The 23,429-nt window shown below is 31.1% G+C and overlaps 1 protein-coding gene across 1 annotated transcript in view; it reads left to right on the top strand.

Moving 5' to 3' along the window:
- Window positions 1-8: 8 nt before the first annotated feature.
- The window catches only part of LOC148280703 (inhibin beta chain-like), a 35,833-nt gene continuing 12,412 nt past the window's right edge, over window positions 9-23,429 (top strand). The window contains exon 1 of the mRNA XM_088227959.1: window positions 9-97. The gene's annotated coding sequence lies outside the window, so the exon portion shown is untranslated. The remainder of the gene's footprint in view (window positions 98-23,429) is intronic.

Genomic DNA, 23,429 nt, shown 5'->3' with positions numbered 1-23,429 from the left:
ATTCCATCATAAACTTTCTCACAGTGAAGCTTAAATTATAATAAGTTTGTGACTGTCGAAGTGTTCAAGTTACGTGTTATTAAACAAAAATAACTTGGTAAGTATTTTCTGCTATTAAAGTTAATCTCATATCTTTGATTATTTATTATTTTTAGTTTTTACGTGAACAGTTACCACTATTATTATGTTTATTTTTTTCCAAACTCTGGTTTTAAAAATTCGTAACTAAGATTTATCCGAATGGATGGTTAAATATTTTCTTTCATTAGTAAAAATAGAAATACTTTTCTAGTGTTCTTAAAATAAGCACCCATCGTTTAGGTAGGTTAAATTATTATGTTATAGCTGTTACGTATGTTTTTCCTGAAACTAGCTAAAATAATTTATTGTTCTATAGGATTATTCAAATAATTAAACATTATTTTCTCAAATAATTATTTTAGTGGTGCGTTAAATATATTTATCCATTTATTTTTCATATTTATATGTTGTTGTGATATTGGCTTAACTTTTGAATAAATAAACGCAATTTAGTGTTTTTTTTTGGTGTTGAGATTTAAAGTTCAATTTTTGAGCGCCTACCGACAACTTACATCATACGAAAAATGTTTATTGTAGAATATAGTGTAGACAAAATATCATAAATTCCATAAGTATCAAAATTAATCATTGATTTCAGTCCACTTTTTTTTAATCGGGCATTCCTTTGAAAATATCCTAATGAGGCAAAACAATTGTTCGATTTATAAATATATAGTAAACGGTGTTTATTTTATTGTTAAAATTATAAAATGAAGTTCTACAAAATAAACGCCAACTCAATAAGTACATAATTATAAGTCAGACATAACTTTAAGTTTCTACGTAATAAATTTGTTTAGAAGTGGATTATTTTTTAATTGAAAGTGTGTATCTATTGATAAGTATTACAATTGAGATGGAGGTTTATTAGTGTAGTTTTTTTTATATAATTAAGCAGTTTTAAAATGAACATTGAATTATTATTATCAAAATGACTGTTTCCTCTTAGTCAATAATTTTTTATTAATTACTTCATCTGGACTGGATTTCACACCCTAATGAGTTATCAAGATTGACATGTACATCTGATTTATTTATTATTTTATAAACCCGTTAGGAAATTTAATTCGACTTTAAAGTTTTCTTATTTCTCTCTCTCATATTTTGAATAGGCTTTTAAGAAAAAAAGTTCCAACCTCAAAATGATTAAAGTATTTAATAAATCATAATTAAAAGAAAAATCGCTTGGTAGAACAAAATTTTGGACACTTTAAATGCGTAAATAAACGTATCGAGGGGTTCTAGACCCGACGGTATAAACTAATGTACTTACGTCAAAACTCGAAATATCTTTATACTCGGTCGGGAGACTTTTATATTCAACTATGACGTCATACAGAAGCTATGTCATTTTAGAGCTTAGATATGTGTACCGTGACGTACGCTTCCCCTTGTTTCATATCGATGTACCTACCCAAAACTTGAAGGTGGGGGTCGGTTGTATATCTTTATAATCGCTAGAGAAAATTTATATTCAACTATACCGTCAAGGTGAAGGTATGAAGTTTTTATCTTTCCATCATAATCGAGGCCCAGGGAGGTGAAAAGATGAAAATCTGAAAGCGTTAAGTCAGTGTTGTATGAAGGGTGGTTCAAAATGTCCCAACCAAATGAATTCAAACGCGTGTTGGTGGCGTTAGCCGTGTGCGGGCGGGCATTGTCGTGCAACAAACACACTTCCTTTGTCAGCTTTCCCATCCGTTTGTTTTGAATTGCTCTCTTGAGCTTTTTTAGGGTCTCACAGTATCGTTCTGCGGTAATCGTCTCCCCCCGAGGAAAAAAAACAATCAAAATTATTCTGTCCCAAAACTCGGATGCCATGATTTTTTGGCCGAAATTGAGGTTTTGAATTGTTTGGCTGCTGGGAAACTAGTCTGCCGCCACTGCGATGACTGTCTTTTCTCAGGGGTGTCATGAGTTACCCATGTTTTATCACCAGTCACAATGGAGCTCAGAACATCCTCACCTTCCAATTAAAATAGCTCAAGGAACTCGCGAGTTGCCTTACTTTATGACAGCGCGCACCTCGCACTTGGCGGGATTTCTCATTGACATCTTTCACAGAAACGAACACTACGAGGCAAGTGTTGGTACTAACGAGGGTCGCCGGTGCTCGTTGTATTCAGGAGACCCCCCACTACCAATAACTGTTGCCGACTTTCGGAAAAAAAACTCACAGCACGAGAGCCAAACAGTACTCTTACTTTCTGGACATGCCTCGTATATTATATATATATGTTTAAAAGGGTTTGTTTGTGTGTATTTGTATGAGAATAAGTGAAAGGGTGTGTGTAAGCGCAATATTTTAAAGTTTACTTTCAATTACTCCGCGTGTGACGCGACGCCGACGTCTCAAATTCGTTTCACCTTCATCTCGGTGAGTTCTGCTGATTGGTCAGTTGACTTACAGTAAACCGGCAATCAAACCCAACTCTCTTATCATTGGTTGATTCAGAAAAACTAGTGACATCGTTCAAAGTAGCTAGTTTTTTATTAAAATTATTATAATTATTTTTTAACCATTTTCAAGAACCTTCGCAATGCAATTTAATGCTTTAATTATTACGGCGCGAAAAAATGGTTTTTTATTTCAAATTTACCGTAGGGTTGAACTTTCTCATGAATCGTTTGAATTAAATTTATAAATGCTTCTATGTTTGATTTTTTTTTCTTTTTAGATTTTCTGTTATTTTTTTTAATGTTTTACGCTGTGTGTATTTACTGTGAATCTACTCTTATATGTAAGAAAGAAAATTCAATAGATTTATTTAAAAAAAAAAAAAATATTTTTTTAATATGATTTGGAGTTAGCCACTTTTTCGAGGGGTCTGTCCGTATTTATATAATTGCACCTTCCCCGACCGTTCACCTTTCGTTTCGCGGTGTGTTTTCAGTTTTCACTCGGGGTAACTTTGAAATGAAGGTCGGTTTCTGGAATGGTGCCAACGGCCGAGTCAGGAAGTTTCGCCGCACGCGATTGGCGCGCATACATAATATGTGCTACGTGTGTTAAGTACGTGCCACGCGCATGTTATGCAACCAGGGACCCGATCACAATGGGAAGTTAACATTTGTCTTCAATTTTATCTACAAAGTAAAATTAAGTTTTCCGTATAAAAAGTAGAATATGCATACAATTTTTTCTTCTAAACATGTTCAATTATGGGTAACCGACGAGGACACTTTAAATTTTCGTGCAAATATACTCATTTTCGTAAACAAATACTGTTTTTTCTTTATAGACAGTCGAAGATAACTCAGTTCACTTACCATGGTAATCGGGGCCTCGATTAGGAGCGATTACAAAGATACACTACCGACCCTCCCACCTTCAAGTTTTGGGTAGGTACATCGATATGAAACAAGGGAGTGTACGTCACGGTACACATATCTACGCACTGAAATGACATAGCTTCAGTATGACGTCATAGTTTTGTATTATAATTAATTAATTAGTTGAAGATAAAAGTCTCCCGACCGACTACTAAGATACACTACCGACTCCCTACCATCAAGTTTTGATGTAAGTGGGCCAGTGGAGTGGCTACATCAATAAATTAAAATAAAATTATACTGAATGTACCTATTGTACAAACAACTTTTTTGTAAACTGTGTATTTGTATTTAATATTGGATTAAATAAATAAATAAATAGTAAAAAAAGTACATCGGTTTTTACCAACGGGTCTAGTACCCCTCAACACACATATCTACACATTAAAAGTGTCAAAAATTTTGTTCCACCTAGCAATTTTTTCTTAATTTTTTTTTTATTTAAATTTTTAATCATTCTGAGGTTGGAATTTTTTTCTTAAAAACCTATTAAAACTATGAGAGAGAAAAAAGTAAATTTTTAAATCGAATTAAATTCCGATATACCTAATAGTTTGGAAAACGAACGCCTAGATGCAAAAAACAATGTGGCTAGATTCTGCCCTATTTACATATAAGATTATCTAGGCGTTAAAAATGTTGCTAGAATATTTCATAGTCCCTGGACTGGTACCTGAAGCGTAAGACTGATCATCTTACCTTCATGTAGCAAAAATGATCAAGATACGCTGCGATTGGAGTACCAATGCAGAGCCCTATGCACCATTTGGTGCGGAAAGGGAACGATGACGATGATGAAAAATGTTGCTACTATACAAAAAATCCTTTTTATATTTTTTCCATCTGTTTTACTATCTTTCTGAGTGTACGGTATCGAAACGTTAAAGGAGCCGGTTTTGAATTCAATCGGAAGTTTGTAATTGATCGTTAAGCGTACCGTCTTGGCAATTGTAAAAAGTCGTATAAAAATTTTCAGCGTGAATTAGAATTTATTGGAGTTCATAATCGCTTTGAAGTGGGCACTTTTTATCACAGAAGCTTATTTAAAATATTAATAAAAAATAATTAAAATTTTTATGAACTAAGGAACGCGGACTGAATTTTTGAGGTTACCATTAATTGGTTAAATTCGATCATATGATGTTAAGATGGCAAGTAGGTAGAACATTCCGAGGTAGATACAGATATTACAGAAATTATGTATACCGTCTCTATATGTACAGATGTAGATAGAGTTTATAATCGAGGCCCAGGGGTGGTATTCTGAACGGAATTGCTCGCGCAGAGAAAGCTCTGTTAGCGAGTATTTAGTACGTAAATACGCGTTAAAAGTGCGTTTTCTACACGTATTTTTGCATTCAGAATACCATTTGATGGTAACACTGATGATTGATGCCCTATAAAACTGTTTAAAAAACGAAAAAAAAACTGGTAGGCGGAGTATGGGGTGAAAAAGAGCATCATGGCTCAGAAATCTTATGCAGTGATTCGATTTGCCGTGTGCAACAGCGCTGATTAGACGCCCAGGATCGTGACGAGTTCAGGATGATGGTCGCTAACTTTCGGTAGAAGTGGCAAAGGAAAAAGAAGGACAGGGACCAAGCAGAGGATAAAAAAAACCAGAAATATTGCTTAAACAAAATTTTAATCCGGACAAAACTTAACTGTTTTTTCCAGATCGATCTTTCTTTCAGTTCTATGTTTTTTTTGGAAATTTCGAGAAGTTTCTATACTTGCTCTATTTTTTAAGATTTTGAATCAGAGAGGTTCAAATGTTGAAAGTATACATACATCTGCATTCCGTTAACGTATTTTAGGCAACTTATCAAACCACTCTAAAAAATTTCTTGTATTTTGAAGAGATAAAATCTGCAATGAATGACCCTTTTGTTCAGAATATTTTGAACAATAGAAACATTTTGTATGATTTCCCAAGGGCACTTCTTATAGAACTGGTATAAAGTTATGCCTAGGCATAGTGGTAAAATAAGGATAGAAATATCATCCTTATTATAGTGGTAGAATAAGAATAGTTTTTTACATCCTAATTCTGAAGTTAAGTAAGGCTCTAAGAATTTATGTTTTTTATATCCACTTATCAGGAAAATTTTTAACACAATATGCGGATTATGTTTGTAAATGGTTTTGGGAGTTGGACTGTCTGATTATAATAACAATAACCGATTGATAACATGATCCATAATTTATATATCTGCATTTCACTGAATTATATTTTAAGTAGACTTAGAAAGTTTTATAAATATCTGTAATTTTTCTATATTAGCGGAATTAAATCGAGCTCAAACTTCAAACACCAAAAGACATATGGGTGACTTTTTTGAAACTAATTCAAATTACTATATATGATTACAAATTTGATTGCTTAATCAAAATTTCAGAGCTCATTAGTATGAAAGCTAACATACTTCGGATGCAATTTACAATTGGCTAAAAGCTTGCTCAATTATACTTCAAATATCGAATTAATATTTTTAACCTAATTATCTGACTAGTTTGTCTGAACAAATAATTTTGTCAAATTAATCGGAAGTAAAACGTTGTAGAAATTACTTATTTTAAAAAATCTGTTTGCCAAATAAATCATTTCTCTTTTCGTTCATTTAGCCAGGATTGGGTAGTCAATTTAATACCTTTAAAATTTCTGCCTTACACAGGTTTACACTCTCAGAGAAAAGTACAGAAAATGGACATCAAATGACGGTTACTCCGTCTCATGCTCTCCCAGCAAGGTCAACATGAAAAAATACACTCGTATATAATATGTTTTTTTTTTTTAAATCATTATAACATTTTGCAGCTCCTGCACGGAATTTTAAAAGTATGATTTATAATCTTGCTTTCACGTATCAAATGACCAAAATTATACCAACGCGAGGAAGTTCATTGCTACGGGAAATAATACATAAAAAATATTTTCTTTCACGCAGTAAAAACTAGAGCATTTAATAAGTAAGCTCAGAGTTTTTATTATATTTTTTATTTATTAATGGACCATCAAACTAAGCCAAAATATTTTATTTTCACGTCTCGTGTTATCAGCGCTGTGGTTTATAAATTTTTGTGATTTTGAAATAACTCGGCCCGTGGCGTCACAAGTTTTTGTCGGTAAGTTCTACTGACCGGTGAGTTGGCTTCCCGGAAATCGGAAATCCATCATAACACTCTATCATTGGTTGATTTCTGAGAACTAGTGACGTCGTTCAAAGTAGTTAATTTTTACTTAGATCATTTTTATATTTTTTCACACATTTTCCAGAAACTTCGACATGCAATCAAATGCTTTTATTTAAACCGCGCGTCAGAAAACATTTTTTATATCCTATTTGCCATGGCACTGAAATTCCTCATTGTACGGCGAAATATCTCAAAAACATATTAAAAAAATAATGATAACAATATAAATATACCGCTTTGAATTACGTCACATGTTTTTTGAATCAAACAATGATGAGCGTGTTGTGGTATATTTCCGGTTTTCATGTTAGTTAAACCATTCAAGGCGTTAGTAAAATAAATAAATAAAACGGCAATACCTACATTTATTGCAACAGAGAAGGAAACATTTATGAGAAGGTAATACGGATATCTAGGCATTTGCAGGACTTGTGTCCTGTCATAAGCTGGTTTAAGTGGGCACTTTAGACACCGTGTAACTTAAATAAGCCAATGATAAGGCAAAACTCCTGTTAATGACTGGACCCAGGAATTTCCGTCTCAAAAATGTTATCCTCTCTGTTGCAATAAATTAAGATTCTAGGGAGGAAATCCAGCATGTCTACAAAAATTTTGAGGAACTAAATTTTTTTTCTCTTAAAACTATGATAGTTATATTTTCAAACTACCTCGACAATAATTATAATATAAAACTTTATAAATGATAAACATAATATATTATAATTAGAATACACATAAGAACAATTACTATTCAATGATGCTCACACTTACACACACCTGAACACTTACTCCCACACTAATACACATGAACACACATCTACACTTACTCTCATACAAATTCACATAAACACACCCTTTTGTTGTAACATAATTAAATAATATGTATGATTCTTATTTAGAAACTTCGCTGGTCTGTCTTTGAACCGTATTTTAAATGTTATTATATCATTGTCGAATGTTTGTTTCATTAAAATAAATAAATAAGAATGAAATGTTTATGTTTGTGCTATTTCAAGATTTTAATAAATTAAATAAACAAAACAATAATACAGCTTTTATTTCTACATTATATTATCAAGGGTTCAAATTGTTTTAATAGTTGCTTTAGGCAATGTTTTTACATAATTTTTCCTACAAAAATATAACCAGTTTCTTTGAAGCGAAAATTTGTACAGTAATTTTTTAGTCTAAATTAAATTTTTAGTATATTATTTTTTAAAATACTTACTTAAAAACCGTTTTTAACATTTTTCCCCCGAGGTATTTTTAAAAATATTTTACCAAGATCATAAACAGGATTTAACCCTTAAATACCTAATTTTTCTAATTCTATCTAAAAAAAATCAGTTTTAATTTCATATTTTAGTTTATGTGGACAATATGCTACATCAGGCATTAAAATGTTAAAAAATACAAGAATGTACGGAAAAAAAGAAATAATGATTCTTATAAACATGTTTTTATAGTATAACTAGCGGACCCGTCACACGTTGTCTTGTCCAAGCGTAGCTTGGAAAAATACTTTTCATTGATAAGTAGGTACCTAGGTACTTGTTTGTGATTAAATTCCACAACTAAAAATTTTTAATATTGAATTTAAGTACCTAGGTACTCGTTTATAGTTGAATTCCAAAACATAAAATAAATATTTTTTCTAATATGGCATTCTTTTCGCAAACGTCAAATTCCGGTCTTCTCATCAACAGAGGGGTGTACTTATGTAGGAATACGATTTTTTTAAATGTAATGAATTTGATATTTAATATTCCAAAAATCCAGTAAAAAGAAATAAATGGGTAGAAATTATAAGGAAAGGAAAGAATCTGATTGAAACCCACAAAAAACGAATGCTGTTTGTTCGAAAACGAACTTTTTTATACACAAAAAAACAACATTTTTTCATTTTTTTGAAAATGCATTGTCCTAGAATGCAACCTTGGTGGATAGATGAATAAAACATTTATGTTCCTTGCTTATTTTTTACTTATTAGATTGAAGATTTTAATATTTACGAACACGCACAGCGCAAAGATCTATATTTCTCTGAAAACCGCACGTAAATCGGTTAAGCCGTTTAGGAGGAATTCAGTGACATCACGCGTACAAAATAATTATATATATATATATATAAAGAAGATAATGAAAGTTGTGCAAACAATTATAACTTCAAATCTTTAAAAAAACAAAGAAATCACCCTTTAAATTTTATCTAAATTAAACTTTGGACAGAATACGTTCAACTGACTTTTTGTTTCAAATTTTATCGAAAATTTTTACCCCGGTGGCGACTTTTTAAAATAAATTATAACGGCTAGTACAAATACAACATAATAAACCAGTCGCCGAGTGATAAACATGTTTGAAATCACTTTTATATACCGATTTTATCGGTATGTAGCAGATCGTTTACACTGGGCATAGTAGGGTTAAAATGAAATTGTTGTTTTTTTTTTTTTGTTTTTGTTCAAAATACAAAATAAGCCCGTGCCATAACTAAACGTAGTTATGCAGAAAACAGTCGGTCCACAATTTTGAAAAAAATAGACTTTGGTGTTATCAGATGCAGTAAGGTCAATTCTCTATTCTGCTAGAAACAGCCAGGCCGCTTTCATTAAAAAAACTGTAACAATCACTTTCTGAAAAATGTGTCAATCACAAAAACGGCATTTGTCAATTTGCAAAAAACACGCACGGCACTAAAAAAATCTTACCTTAAAAATCATTAAAACTGGTCAAATAGGTAATTAGATTCTTGTTTGTAATATTAAAAAAATAATGTATTCATTGCTTATTATTTGTCGAAATTAGAAAACATTCCAACGGTTGTGTAGATTTGATTATTCGCCCTTTTCACAAAAGTGCTTTTATCTCAATTTTTCTTTTTCTATGGCTGGCTGCTTTCTGCATAACTACGTTCAATTGTAGTCACATAAACAATGTTTTGGGTGTGTCGAAATGTTTGTAGACAGGCTGAATTTCCTCCTTTGGGAGTTATTTAAATCTAAATTATTTCCTGTCTACAAACATTTGGACACACCAAAACATTGTTGATTAAACTAACTGGTATAAGAAGAGGTATGAAAATTGGAAAATTGTTTTCAGGAGTTGCCTAGTAGGTGAATTGGTTCAGCCGGATGAACCTCACCCACATGAGAAAGGTTTCGGCTCTTTTAATTCACGAAGGTAAACAGATGGAAGAGTTGAGGAAATGTGGATGTTTAAACATAGACAGAATGGTGAATGTTACACAGTGTGTAAAGTGGCCACTTAAACCAGCCAATGATAGGTCATAAGCCTTGTACATTACAACAATATTTTGAGTTTGTCCAAATTTTTGTTGTCAAGGACTGCATTCAACTCCCTGGGGAGCTGTTAACATTAACATATTACAACAGAGATTAAGAACATTTTAAAGAATGCAATATAGAAGTCTAGGCATCTACAGGGCTTATGACCTGTCATTGGCTGGTTTAAGTGGCCACTTTACTCGCTGTTTTACATTCACCATTCTGCCCATATTTGAACATCCATATTACTTTAGTTCTTTCATCTGTTGATGTTTGTGAAGTTAAAGAGATGAAACCTTTATTTATGCGAATGAGATTCATCTAATTGAATTATTTCACCTACATACTAGGCAACGCCTGAAATGTATATTTTTTCAATTTCTATACTTCTTCACGGACCAGGTGGATTTATCAACAATATTTTGAGTTTGTCCAATTTTTTGTAGACAAGGACTGGATGCAACTCCCTGAGATGAAAGAATTAAAGTAATATAGGTGTTCAAATATGGGCAGAATGGTGAATGTTGCAAAGTGTGTAAAGTGACCACTTAAATCAGCCAATGACAGGTCATAAGCTCTGTAGATGCCTTGACTTCTATATTGCCTTCTTTAAAATGTTCTTCATCTCTGTTGTAATATGTTAACTGTACATTACAATAAAAATTTACTACTTTGAATTACGTCACATGTTCTTCGTAAGTAAAATACCTGAAGCCTTAATTAGTTTAAAGAGATTCATCTGATTGAATTATTTCACATACCAGGCAACGTCTGAAAACAATTTTACAATTTTTGTACTTCTTCTTGGGCCAGTTAGTTAAATTATATTATTTTAAGTTTGTCCAAATGTTTGTAGATAAAATAGGATGTAAAATCTAGTTTTTGTTTACAAAACTCAAAATACCGTATTTGCAAAATAACATTTTTTGCTATCAAAATTCGAGTCAATTTCTGTTTTAATTTCAATTTCATAATCTGCGCTTTTAATTAAATTGAACTAGGTATAATGCTTTTACGCCTGACATTGTTAAGTGCAACTGGAATAATACTAATAAAAATCGAGTAAAACGGCGCAAGTGAATGAATTTAATTGTATCAGATGCGAAATTCTTTAATTAAATGGCGCCATGGGTTATTACAAGTGTTATTGGCTCGCCAGACATGGCCGGTTAGTGTTATATACTTATACAATAGCTTGCAATATTATTAGACATTACGAGAAAAAAAAATCCTAATTCAATTGAGTTTTTGAGTTTTATTTTCAAGTATCCCTTGTTATATTTACTATTTGGAGTTTTATCAAATAATGTACATAGATAAAACACAAGTGATCAAATCTACACAAATTAAAATAAAAATATGTTATAGTTTGACACAGGATAAATAATGCATATTCTTGTTTGTTTTTTTTATCATACAATAAAGCATTTAATTATGATTTGACCAGTTTGAATGATATTTAAAGTCTAACTGACCACACAGCCTAGTCCTCAAAAAAAATGTCAAGCGTGCAAAAATACCAACCTATTAATTTTAAAAGGTGACAACCTAGTGAATTTTGGCACAAAAGTTGATGTTTTAGTATCAAAACAAATATTTATATAAAAAAAATATATTTTTACAACAGCTATAATGTTTTCCACTAACTGTAAAAAATTTAAGCTTAATTGAGGAACGTTTTAACAAAGCGAAATATCTACAAAATGTAAATTTTTCAGGAGAAGGTTTTTTCATGTTAAAAATAAAACTATTACGATTTTAAATTAAATAAAAATTACATTTTATAGATATATAAAATCCTTACATGTGTACTAAAAATCAACAATATAAAATCAGTAAAACTATTTATAAAAATGTTCTTAATTCACGAATTTTCACAAAAAAGAAATATCTACATATTTTTGTGATATGAATATATGGAAAATTGTTTTATGTTGGGAATTAAATAAGTTTACTTTTGCATGAAATCATTTTAAACTGTTTTTTTGTAAAATTATATGTCTACTGACATACCTATGTAAATATACACATTTAGGTATTTGTCTCCTGTATATTTTTTACATACATAATAGCGCAAATAAAGTGATAACAAAATATATTTCAAATAATATTATTATATTATTATTATTATACTTCTTTTTTCTTGGCCAAAATCGTGTTTTGTTTGTGTTTTGTTTTCAATTTTTAAAAACACCCCTTAAAATATGTAGATATTTCGTTTAGTGAATGTAGTAAATATGTAGTGTAGTTATTTTGTTTTGTAAAAATTCACGATATCTGATCCGCTACAAAGTCGCATATATATCGTTTTGTTAAAGTTTTGATTTCACCAATCGATAAAGCTCACATGGAAGAACCCATTTCAATAAAAAAACGCATTTGTTTTTTTTTGTAGAAATTTCACTTTGTGAAAACGGTCCTCAATTGCTGGCGAGCTGTTGAATTTGTTTTTAATAACTATCCATACCATAAGATTTTTCTAGTGATGTGGGTGCTTTCTGCAAATGGAGAAATGCCGTTTTTGTAATCAACAATATTTTCAGAAGGTGATTATCAAAGTTTTTTTTATATTTTAGTACACAAGCGGCCTGGCTGTTTTTAACAGACCATGGAACATATAATGACAATTGCAATTGTCGAGGCACTTCAAAATGCAAGAACAGGCTCTAGATATATACAACTAATAAATTTTATAGATGAAAATGCAATAACGACTGTTTAAATTGATGACGACACTAAGACTGAAAAAATAAAAATAGAAAAAGGTGTGCGACAAGGTGACACGATTTCACCAAAGCTATTTACGTTAGCCCTAGAAGATATATTTAAAACCCTCAACTGGGATAACAAGGGGCTGAAGATAGATGGCACATATCTGAGTCACCTTAGATTCGCTGATGACATCATAGTTGTAAGTGAAAGCATTGATGAATTAAGTCTAATGATTAATGAATTGCATGAGGCTTCAGGTGAAATCTGTCTGAACATGAACATTACAAAAACAAAAATTATAAGTCCAGAAAACAAAATCATCACTGTTGACAATAAAAACTTCAAAATGGTTCATGAATATATATATCTTGGACATAAGATAAAACTGGGCAAAGAAAACTAAATGGCGGAACTGACGAATAGGAATGAGTTCGGCAGGTTTTGGAGAACTTAGACATATACTTGAAAATAAAGAGATTAAGATTTGTCTGAAAAGGAAAATTTACGAATCATGTATGCTGCCAGTGACTACATACGCATTAAAGAGCATGGCCCTCACACAAATAAATGTAGAAAAGCTCAAATACACACAGCGATCCATAGAAAGATCCATGCTTGGTATAAGCCCAAGAGATAAAATAAAAAATGAAGAAATTAGGAACAGAACAAGAATAACGGATATTATCGATCGCGTAGCAGGACTGAAGTGGCAATAGGCAGGACATGTTGCGAGACAAGACCCCACAAGATGGACCCCTAAAATTTTAAGATGAAGACCTTGGGAGAATAAACGAGGCGTCGGAAGACCTCAAAAAAGATGGTCCGACGACATAGCTGCTGTAGGGGGAAAAAATTGGCTGCAAGTAGCAACCGACCGAGAAAAATGGAAGAATACTGAAGAGGCCTAAATCCAGCAGTGGAGGACAGAAGGCTGAAGAGAAAGCTGGAACACATTTGTTGTGGTATTGGCGTCACTTACACTAGTATAAATATTCTTCGCATAGCAAGTATAATTTTTTTTTTTAATATTAAAACTATTCTTTCATCTCAATATGCTCTGAATCATAAACAGATGCGAGATAAAGTTTTATGTACAATTCGTTATGATTTAGTTTAGGAAAATGATGTATAAAAATTACTTTTCGCACAATTGATCATTTACAATGGGTCTAATTGGACACTTCTCCGGAAGGTATAAGTTAAAAACGATTTAAATCAAAATGAACTACTTTGAACTACGTCATAAGTTCTTGCTAATAACCAACGCTACTTTGAAAAATACGTATTTAAAAAAAATCTGCATCCCTCATTTGCTTCGACACGCAAAATAATTCCCTGGGGGTTGAAATCCTGTCCGTCAACCAACTTTTGGGGAAACTCTAAATAGTTTATTTGTTATTAGTTAAGTTACTGATGCGGAAATTAGGCATATTTATTGTTTTACAAAAGCTTAGCATGGAAAACTTTCAAAATTCAAATTCAGATTAATCACTTGAATATTATTATGTAGTTTTATCAATAAACCTGTTTTTAATCTACGTGGATTAAGTTTATATTTTCTTCCTTATTTTCGCAATCGGAAAATAATTAGTAGGATTAAGGCAAGCTATTTTATAAAAACACATCTATAATCTAATGTTCAAGGATTACATATAGCTTCTTTCATGTTTATTATTTCCCTTTCACGAACTACCATACCAACACCGTCATCGGATTTTACCAATTCAAATATATTATCATTAAAAAAACTTTTTTTTTTAAACTGTAAAATTTGTCAAATCTGTACAATTTGTAATATTTGTAAAATTTGTACCATTTGTCATATTTGTAATAAAATTTAAATAACGCGTAAAATGTTGTCCGTTACAAAAGTAATAATTTAATATATTAAAATAAAATGAAATCACTTTGTTTTTAGTGGCACTTATATTTTTTATAATTTGACAACCAACTAGTTTCGGCAATACCATGTCTTCTTCCGGGTTAATTGGTACATAAAAACAAAGTACATAAAAAATGGTACATAAAAAAGCAAAGGGATTTTATTTTATTTTAATATATTAAATTATAATGTTCCACAAAGTAAGTGCAACAAACATAAAAAAATAATAATAATAATGATTGTAAGATAATAATAATGTTGGCCTCGTACTGTAGCGGTTGGCGAGTTCACCAACCATCTTATAGGTCCTAGCTTTGATTCCTGGACGTGAAATATTGATTTTAAAGGTAACTCTTGCTGCAATGTTTCAGAGTTCCTAAAGTGGCGTCCAAAGTGCAAGAATGATCGCCTTACCTTCGTATAAAATAACAGGGAATTTTCGTTGTATTTAAGCGGGAACTAAAATTATTTTTAATAAACTTTAAAAAAAGTGTACAAGCACAGTTTAAGTAATTGAAATGATAAATTGCGTAATTATTTGTATTTATGAAGTTTAGTACTACGGGAAATTGAATATACAAATGTTTTTGTACATGCAGTAAAAATTAGAGTATTTAATTTTAAAGCGAAGTTTCTTTTAAAGGTATGAAAAATATATAAAAATAAATTACTTTAAATGACATCACAAGTTTTTCTAAATTAACGATTGATATTAATGAGGGTCAGATTCATCTAATTGAATTATTTCACCTACATACTAGGAAACGCCTTAAAAAAGAAGAAAAAAAATTCAACTTCTATACCTTCTAGACCAGGTGGATTTATCAACAATATTTTGAGTTTGTCAATATTTTTGTAGCCAAGGACTAATAAAGTAAATTAAATAAATAAAGGTTTCAGCTCTTAAACTTCACAAACATCAACAGATGAAAAAATCGAAGGAATATAGATGTTCAAATATGGGCAGAATGCTGAATGTTTTTTTTTATTTTTTTTAAATATATATTTGGACCCCTGTATTTAGTAGCCTTACGTGTCATGTACAAGGCTAAGGTACTCGGAAAAAAAAAGTTTTTGTTTGTCTTGGAAATGGGATGTTCGATCACTGATTTTGGTTTATTACCTTTATGAGTCCAATCACCATTGTTGCAAAGTTCAAGAACAATGGCGCATGATAACTACTTTTTACTACAGTGTGGATATCTGTTAAGGATATTCCATCTTTCCTGCATTCTGCTTCAAGATTATGGCGTTGCAAACTGAAAAATGGGCACTGAAATAACAGATGTTCTATACTCTGTGAAGAAATATCATCGCATGGACAATAGTCATCATTCCTTAATTTAAACCTATATAGATAACTTCTCATAGCTCCGTGTCCGGTAAAAATTTGGGTCGTTTCGAAAGTACTTTGGTGATGATGACGGAAGTTTGCTGCATCAGCCAGCGTTGGGAAAAACATTTTAGTGATTTTACCTGCAGAAGAAGCGCGGTAATGATCCTCCCAACGCTGCTGCGTATTTTGTTTTATACAGCGTTTGGCAAAGCTAAGGGGAAATTCTGAGAAGAAAGGTGCCGTTCTTTTACAAGTTGCGGATCTTGCTCGTTCATCCGCTCTCTCATTTCCCACGATACCAGCATGTCCTCTTATCCAGCATATTTGAATGTTCATCCCTCTTATTTTTAGATGCTTAATTTTACTCTGAATATCTACAATGAATGGATTTACCGACCGAGTATCTGTTATAGCTTGAACGCCCGAACGACAATCTGATAATATTTTTGCAATAACCCATCTCTCTGGTGGTTTCTTTAATAACCATTCGAGAGCTTCTCGTATTGCGAGTAGTTCAGCCTGGAAAACTGAGCAGAAATTATCTAATTTAAATGTTCTGCCTGGTAATTCTTTACCACTCTCAAAAGGAACGAATGCCGCTCCCACTTTTCCGTCGAGCAGGCTACCATCCGTAAAGATTCTAATTTCGTTGGGAGCATAAGGAGGTATATCTTTGTCAAGTAAAAGAATATTTTCGGGAATTCTTTCGCACGGGTGAGGTAAATCGAAATAGTTTGCAGTTCCTTGATACTTGCGATCATCTGGAATGGAATACAGCTTACCAAATTTCTTAACATTATAAATGTCCTTCCTTTCTTGAATTTTAAGGTCTAACGGTGTAAATCCTGTTAGAGCTTGAGCAGAGATGAGTGAAATGGTTCTGTATCCTCTACAAGATCTTATGGCAAATTGTCTTTGTAAGCTGTCAAGTTTTTTCTTATTGCATTTCTTTTTAACCGCTTCACCCCATAAGCTGGCCGCATATGTAACAAGAGGTTCAATTGCACCATAATATATTTGCTGCATTACCGCAGGAGAGCACCCCCATGTTGGTTTTGCCGCTCTCACAAGCATTCCAGAAAGATTGGCAGCCTTCTTGCAGACGTTATCCACATGTAGTGACCAGTTGAGATGCTTGTCTACAGTTACACCTAATACCCTAATAGAGTCAGCAAGAGCTAGCTTTACACCGTTCATGAATAAATTAGGAAGAGTTTCTTTTCTTTTGGTTACTAACATCGCTTTCGTTTTTTCCTCTGAGAAGTTAAGTTTAACCTTTTTTCCCCAATCAGCTATTGTCGAAAGGGCACAGTTTGTTCTTTCTTCGGCTTCAGACATAAGTTGAGCTCTGACTGTCAGAACAACATCATCAGCAAACGCTTGTATGTTAATTCCATTTCCAAAATCTATTTGTAAAAGATCATCCAAAATTATATTCCAAAAGCTTGAATGCTGAATGTTACACAGTGTGTAAAATGACCACTTAACCCAACTAATGACAGGTCTTAAGCCCTATAGATGCCTAGATTCCCATATTACCTTCTCTAAAATGTTCTTCATCTCTGTTGTAATATGTTCATATTAACAGCTCCCCAGGGAGTTGAATCCATTCCTTGTCTATAAAAATTTGGACAAACTCAAAATATTGTTAAATAAATAACTGTCTCTTTGAAGTAAATGTAAACCTTGTACATTTGCAAGGTTAAAAATAGTGCAACTCTTATACAAAAATTATTTATATTCAATTTACCCTAATAAAAAACCTTATTTGGTTGATGTGTTTATATGTTATGATCTGGTGGAATGTCTCGGCTGTGGCCTGTTTTAGGAGCTTCTTTGCATTTGCTCTAGTGACGAGGAACCAGATTTCTAGTTCTATTTCACACACAGAACTGTATTCTTAATCCTCCCGGATACAAGATTAAAGTTATTTAACAGTAAAGTGTTGCGGACTGTCTGTAGAGTTAATAGTGAATGCCGACACCTCGAGAGATCGCAATTTTCATAATGGTAACAGTATTAGTCATCCACTTGGACACCGAAAAAAAAAGTTAAAATAATACTATTTATATAGACTGATACCATTCAATATTTGGAACCTTTTTCAATTGGGATTTTTATGGTGCCTGCCTATTTTTAAACCGGAAATCGTAATTTTGATTTATATCCGGAATTCCTCTCGTGTTTCCCCCTCCAATTCTACCCGCCGCTACTTCCTTTAGATCGTCTAGACGCCTTAACGAGATAGGCGCCACGCTAGTTATTGAATTGCCGAGTAACTGCAAACTTCTGACTAACTGCAAATCACCAATACCTAGTCATTTATATTTATCTGTGTATTCATATAAAGATGCATATTAAAAAGATACATAATACAGCGTCAACAAACTATTTGAAACAATCTAAAATACCTAGAATATGCGACTAATATAACAGTAGTCCAGATCTTGTCTCGATGTTCCTTATTTTTGTCAATGCTTCTTTTCTTTTTTTTAATTGTTTTAACTATTCATATATTATAATATCAATACACTATAAATTGTATAAATAGATAATGTCCGTTAGTAAATAAATAAATAGAATTGCCGAGGCTGATATTTTTTTATGACAATGTATGTAAATTTAGGTAAAAAATCATAGAAATATTGGGAGAAACAGATATTTAATTAGCTTTATTATTATTAATGTTAAAAGCATTAACTTTGTGGTCAAACATTTTATTTAATGTTATTAAATATTTGTATATAACCACTTACCGACTTTTCTATGTCTACCGGTTTCGAGACGTACCAGTCTAAGTCAGAAAATAAACCAACATGCATAACCCACTATAATTCAATAGTGTTGCTCAAAAATCATAAAACCAACAAGACATGCATTTAATAAGCACATCACTGATTAAATTATTAAAATAATTCCATGTTGTTTGAGAAAGTAATTAAGCTTACCCCCTCCCTATATCCCCTCTACTTTTTTCAACTATTTCTCAAACAACATGGAATATTTTCATAATTTAATCAGTGCATGTGCTTATTAAAATGCATGTCGTGTTGGTTTTATGTTTTTGTGCAACAACTATGGTGAAGATGTATAGTGGGTTATGCATGTTGGTTTAATTGGTGTCCTGACGAAGAGACGGGTACGTCTCGAAACCGGTAGACATAGAAAAGTCGGTAAGTGGTTATATAAAATAAATAATAACATTTAGTAACAAAATTATTATTTACATATTTTTCATTGCTTATCTTTTACGTATGTTATATTTAACATAATTTCAATTATTGTAATAAGTGTAAAAAAAAATTTTGGTGTGTGCATATGGTGTGTGAGTAAAATATTACATAATTTTTAAAGTAATAAATGTCTATCAAGTATTGTCCAGTAAAAAAAACTTTTTTGATAATTATTAGTTTATTATTTATCCTAAAAGTTTTTCATCCAAAATATCCCTTATAGATTTAATTCAATCATTGTCCATACATGTTTCGACATTATATTTTAAACACTGTTTTTGGCTTACTTCGAAAATAAGGATATCAAATTACCACCCGTGTAAGAAAAAACCACTTGATTTATTGGGTCCACGTGTAGTATTTAGTGAACATGATAGAAATAAAATAAAAAGGAATCAATTCATTAGTTACGTAAACCTTGACAAAGAAGCTTGTTTGCTTTGAAACCGGTCGGTGAAAAATAAAAATTAGTGGTTAAAAACAAAGTTGTTTTATTTATTTTATTAAAGAAAACAAAATTCGTAAAGTGCAAAGCGTGGCCCTTAAGAATTTCTTCCTAAACCTTTTTATAGAAAACAAATATAAAGGTTATTTTTGACTGGATATTAATTTGATGTTTTACTGTTTCTATTTATAAGAAATTGTGTTTGTTTTCCTTCTTTTTGATTGCTTGCTTTTTAATGGTTTGTTTTATTTAAGGTTTCTCTATATCTGATGTTTAATGCTTTTTAGCTAGGATGTATGTTTTTTTATTATTTTATAATTGCATATTTGTAGGATAAAATAGTATTTTTCTTGTTTGTTCTTCATACTATGTACTTTTTGGTTAGGATGTATATTGTATATTTTATAATTGTATATTGTAGTATAAATTTATTAGTCTATCATATTATGTATTTTGTTATAATTGTTATACATTAAACTGGTCCATTTCTGGTTGATCTTTAAATGATGTACTTTTTTTATAATTGTTAGATTTTTCTTTCAAGGTAAGATGTTTGTTTGTAGTTAGGATGTATATTTTTAATTGTATAATTGTTACACTTTAAACTGGCATATCTCTATTGAAATTAATCTGATCTGGTTGATCTTCAAATTTCTATTTGTATGAACTGGTTTAAGATTAGCCAGAAATGCGATGTCTCTTGTAACTCTTTATATCATGTACTTTATAAAATTGTTATATTTTCCTCAGTCCCGGAATGAGTTCTAATAACTCCTGGGAGTATAATGTATATGCATTGTATGATTATATTAAATAAAATAAAAAAATAATAATAATAATAATGAATGACCACAAAGTTAGTGCTTCAAATATAAACTTTATACTGTTTTTTTTGTTCAAATAAATAACTTGCTTAACTTTAACTTTAGACTTCTTAGCAGGTGGAAAAGAGATGGTATGGAAAAAAGTTATGAAAAATACACCACAACTTCCAGACTAATTAAAAAAAAAAAAAAAATTCCAACTAATAATAATGAATTTGTGTTTTCTAAAGTTTTTGTGTCTAAGCGTAGTACCCTATGCACCAATCAGTAAAAAAATCAAAGAAGAAATTATTGACATGTGACGCATTTACAGTCAAAATTAAAATAAATTATTAATTCTTTGACAGTAATGTAATTTTCCTGATAATTTCAGTCGCTTGCTTTTAAAATGCGTAATTTTCTGGGCGAATTCCTGAAACTAATTTAAAATTCACCAAAATATTATTGAAACCCCTGGGGGATAGTACTTTTGTTTTCCACTATTTGAAATATTCCGTTTAGTGCCGAATTTTAAGGCTGTTTTTTTTATTTTTCCAACAAAGCCTTCGGGATATGTAATTTTATGAAACAATGTATTATACTATATTTATACTGAACGTATAATATACATTTTAGGTTTAACTATGGATAAAAGCGGCTGGATTTAGTTCAAGGACACTTATTTTAACTAGTAATGCTCCTTGGTTATGATAATCGATTAATTCCATTCTTTTTAAAACCATATAATTCGTTTATAGTTTATACTATCGATTAAGATAGTCCAAAATTCAATCAATTAAAGAATACTGCCTTTTTCGGAGAAAAAATGATAATTACGAAAAACGGAAAGCAAAAATCCCAGACGAAAAAAAAGGGTCACTTTTTTCTTCTACAATATCCATATTTTCTCGGCTGTTCAATCTGTTGACTTTTGTGAAGCAAAATAATCGAAACCTGTATTGATATGGGTTAGAGATTAATCTGGCTGATCTGGCTAACTCCGTAGGGGATAAAATTCAGCCTTGCCTATAAGCATTTAGACATATTCAAAATATCGATGATTCAAACTGAAAAATACAATGGACAACAATTATTCACAAATAGCCCCAACAATACCAATACAAAAAATAAACGTTCAATCAGTACATATCGCACTCCCAGAAGTACACTGTGGTATGTGTAAATCAAAATGATGTATAAAATAATAAACAAAAAAAGACTTTTTAAATTTATTAATGCTCGTAAATTAATATATATTGACATTATAATTCCAAGTATTTTTTGTGGTATTAGTTTATTTAAAATATGAAAAGATCCCTGTTGAATCATAATTGCTGCAGTTTTATTTACCTACTCTAGAGGATCGCAGGAAAATAACTAACCTAATATTTTTATATAATATCATTAATTCGAACTCTTGGGTTTAATAAACATTAATATAAAAAAAGGAGCTTGTGCCGTATAATAAATAAATAAATATTATACTTAAATGATTCCAAATAATACTTAAGTTTGTGGTATTTCTCTCTAAAAAAATTGTGGAGATACATGAATGTTCTCCTAAGAATTTTAAAAAATGTTAAACGGCGTTCATAACTCAAATCAGCCAAATTAAACTAACGACAGTGTACTTCTGGGGGTGGGATTTATAATTTAATACAATTTATGCTCCATCTTTAAATTAAATTTAAGAAATTCTTTTTTCTTAATATTATTCATAATGTTTCCCTTCTTGTAATTTTTTACCTGTCAAAGTTTATTTTGTGATTTATTTTTATTTTTAAAACGGGAGTCTGATCTTTTCCTGGTTCCTAGTATTATGACAATGATTATGTCGACTGTTATTATATTATTTCGGAAATTCAGTATTAGTTCGCATTTTACTAGTCAATCAATCGAATATTCCCATAACCAGTTATGAGTTATTTTGTAATATATGATAGATACATGTCAATCGATTACGCGCACCGCTACTAACCAAAAAAATATAATCTAAGCAAATACAATTTTCTGAAAGGCGTTATTCTTTCTTGTTACAAAATATTTATTTAATAAGCAACAAAATGAAAAACAGGAGTAGAAAGTAATATATTTTGGTATTTGTTCGTTTGACATTGTTTTAAATACAAATTGTCGGTGATGACCGTACCGCGTAACCCGTTTTTTTTACAAAAATGTGTCACTGAAAAAAATTCGTTATAGGGACTAAGAGCTGTTAATTTTAAATTATTGCTATTTTTACTCTAACTAATTATTGTTTTTCTGATATTTAAGTGATATTTTTGGTCGTTTGAATTGTAAGTAATATATAGTACGAACAGAACGCTTTTTTTCATATCCCCTGCCAAAAAATTCAACTAAAAGTTAAGCCATATTGCACTATCACCGCCAACATATCCAATCATTTGTACAAAAGTAGTAGTGGTCTTTATTCTTAGAAATTTTATCAAGATATAGTTTAACAGAATGAAAAACGGTTTTGAGAAGGAAATATGAAATTTGTATCATTTACTAGGTTTATGGCCTGTTCGCCTCTTAGTCTCATAACCAGCGAGATCGCCTTTTACACAAGATATTTCGGGTTCGATTCTTGACATGGTTGACATGGCATTATTTGAAAGAGTATTTTTACATGTATTAATGAATTCATAAAATAGTGTCCTCTCTCATATTTTTAAAAATATATATAATAATAAAAAAAATAATACAGAAAACTCCTAGCAAGTCAGGACCAAAAACGAATCACGTGTTATTTAGTTAAATTTTATTTATTATGGTTCACAAATCATAAAAATATCAATTTGTTCGTAAAATAATCACAATCTGTTATGTTTGTATGTATTGTTCGTATAAATATTATATGTGAGCACAGTATTTATAAATAAGTATTTTAAAAACGTTGTTCGATTTTTTACTCAGAACTTTGAATAATTTTATGATTCAATTTTTTTTTCTTGTGTTGAGCACACGGAATTTGCGCCTATGTTCGGGGTCATTTCATTTGTCATAAAAGGGCGCGCAAAGCCGTTCACGGACTCTCTTTCTGCAAATTCTCTTATCAGTTTAAAGTTCCTAGATTTTAAACGATGATTGGCCCGGCCCACGCGAAGTTCGCTACCATT

The sequence above is a fragment of the Micrasema longulum genome, unplaced genomic scaffold, assembly GCF_059751315.1.
Source record: "Micrasema longulum isolate JH-2025_06_02 unplaced genomic scaffold, ASM5975131v1 h1tg000548l, whole genome shotgun sequence".
NCBI classification, from domain to species: domain Eukaryota; kingdom Metazoa; phylum Arthropoda; class Insecta; order Trichoptera; family Brachycentridae; genus Micrasema; species Micrasema longulum.
Note: the sequence above shows the minus strand (reverse complement) of the source record. Positions and strands in the feature narration are given on the sequence as shown.